This window comes from Dasypus novemcinctus, chromosome 10 (genome assembly GCF_030445035.2).
Source record: "Dasypus novemcinctus isolate mDasNov1 chromosome 10, mDasNov1.1.hap2, whole genome shotgun sequence".
In the NCBI taxonomy this organism is placed as follows: domain Eukaryota; kingdom Metazoa; phylum Chordata; class Mammalia; order Cingulata; family Dasypodidae; genus Dasypus; species Dasypus novemcinctus.
Genome location: NC_080682.1, coordinates 93,845,353 through 93,848,002, shown reverse-complemented (window position 1 = coordinate 93,848,002; position 2,650 = coordinate 93,845,353). Strand labels below are relative to the sequence as shown.

The window sequence follows — 2,650 nt, the reverse complement described above, 5'->3', positions numbered from 1 at the left end:
TCATAGATCAGGCTCAAATTCTATGAAAGAAAGAAAATTGTTGATAACATTTTTGAATTTCTTGGTCTTAACACTATGGATGACTGGATTCATAAATAGGTGAAAGAGGAAGTAGACATAGCTCATAAAAATATGAACTACTTATTTCCCAAATCGATGAATAAGAGTCAGCCCAGTCGCAGTGACATAAAAAACCAGAACACAGCTAATAGGAGAGACACAGGTATTTAGGGCCTTGGCCTGTTCCTTACCTGAGGCAATTCTCATAACAGTCTCAAGCATTGTGATGTACCAGATAAGGATAAGCTTGGAGTCCAAGAAACCAGTTAAAGAGGCCAGGGCTACAGGATAGAATCTATTGAAGGTGATGTCAGCACAAGCCAGTTTGATCAGATCCTTGTGTAAGCAGAAGGTATGGGATTTGCAGTGAGGGAATGCAGAGAGTTTGGTGACTATGGGCACAATGAGTATCAATCCTCTTATAATGCCCAGGCCATGACCTTAACATTGGTAAGAATGGAAATATATCTTAAGGGAGCACAGATGGAAATAAAATGGTTATAGGCCATGATGAGCAGATCTGCAGATACCACAACAGAGAGTAAGTGGATCATATAGGCCTGGAAGAAGGAGGCTCTAAAAGTGATTGCCCTGTGATCCAGCCACAAGACACCAAGTACAGTGGGCATTGTTGTCAAAGTTACTCCAAGGTCTGTGGCTGCCGATATAGCCAGAAAGTAGTATATGGGTTCATGAAACGTGTGGTCTTCTCTGATAAGAGGAGGATGCCATTGCCAAAGAGTATGGGGACATAATGACAAAGAAGGAGATGGAAATCCATGGAAGGAATATCTCCAGACCTGGGAAGCCTGTCAGTAGAAATGGGACAGCACTGATATTGGACCACATGACAGATTTCTGAGAGGAAATTAAAAAGCTCTCTTTAGATTACCACTATTGAGTAGATTTATAATTTTTGCCAAATATGTAATTTTAAAATTTTCTTGCTTCCACATTAATAAAAGTAAACACAAATGGAAGCAACTAGTTTTAATTATATGTTTCCTTTAACTCACATATCCTAAATATTATTTTAAAAATAATCAGTATAAAATTATTAATGATATATGTATTAGTCAGCCAAAAGGATGCTGGTGCAAAATACCGGAAATTGATTGGTTTTTATAAAAGGGATTTATTTGGAGTAGGAGATTACAGATACCAGGCCATAAAGTATGTTATTTCCCTCACCAAAATCTATTTTCACGTGTTGGAGCAAGATGGCTGCTGATGTCTGTGAGGGTTCAGGCTTCCTGGGTTCCTCCCTCCCTGGGTCCTGCTTCTCTCTGGGTTCAAAGTTCATTTCTTTCCAGTGCTTCCTTCTTCCTGGGCTCAGGGTATCATCTCTTCCTGGTGCTGGCTTCTCTTTACTCTGTGAGCTTACTTCCCGGGGCTCCAACTTAAGGTTTCAGCATCAAACACCAACATCAAAACTCCAACATCAAAAACCCTGAACTCTGTCCTTTACCATGCCCCACCAAGGGGTGGGGACTCAATGCCCTAATGGTATGGCCCAATCAAAGCCCTAATCATAACTTAATCACACCCAGGTACAGACCAGATTTCAAACATAATCCAATATCTATATTTTTGGAATTTATAACCATATCAAACTGCTACAATATATTTTATATTTTTTGTCATGTTAGTTCTTCAAAATTTAGTGTGTAGTTTACAGTTACAGTGCTTCTCAATTTAAACTTACCGAGTCTACAGAATTAGCTTGCACAGCACTAGACTGTGAAAATTAGTTTTGCCACATCATTTTAAAATGAAGAAATCACAGAGTCACTGTATAGAATTGTTCCCAATTTACTGTTCCCTTCATTATAGATGAATTTCTTAAGCAATTCCTCAAAATACAGTATTTTCTAATTTCTCACTGCCATGGGGAGTATCCTTTGTTAAAGCTTCCCCAAATGTCTCACTCAAACTCACATAAAATTTGAAACCCTTTGACCATGATCCTCACTGGTCTTGATTTCTCTCACATTTGTCTTTAAAACTAGCCCTCCAATTTCTTCTCCTTTCTATTGTGAACATGTTTTATAATGAAGGAAAGGAGTAATACTTTCATTTTTGATCCACCATTACATCATGAATTTATTGATTCAGTATGTCTGTACTGAACACCTACTCAAATGAAAAACTAGACTATTAAATTTGTAAAATTCATAATCTTGATAATGAAAAAAATGTTATCTTAATGCTGTACTATTTTACTTTTTCTAGATAAACTGAAACCTATATTATAGTACTTTGTATGAATAAATGCATTATGAATCCCTTAGAACCTAGGGACACATGGAGACCCATATTTGTCCCTTTTTCAGTTTTATCTCTTCTTAAAATTTCATGAATTTGTACTAAATGTAATAAATGTAGTGATGAAGAAAACAGTGTCTCTAAAATCTTATTCTTACCATCTAATGGGGTAGATGCACATTAAATATTTGATTGTCATTAGTAGACTTACATGAAAATTAAAGTGGCAACAGGTATAGAATACCAAGATCATAGTCTTTGCAAAGTAAATATTGGTGAGCAAAATGTGTCTTTTTACATCTTTCTTTTAAATGGAAGTTTTTCT

General features: G+C 36.4%; 1 pseudogene; it reads right to left on the bottom strand.

Annotated features, from left to right (window-relative positions):
• On the bottom strand, positions 1–909 carry LOC101436336 (olfactory receptor 51B2-like; annotated as a pseudogene).
• Positions 910–2,650: the final 1,741 nt, after the last annotated feature.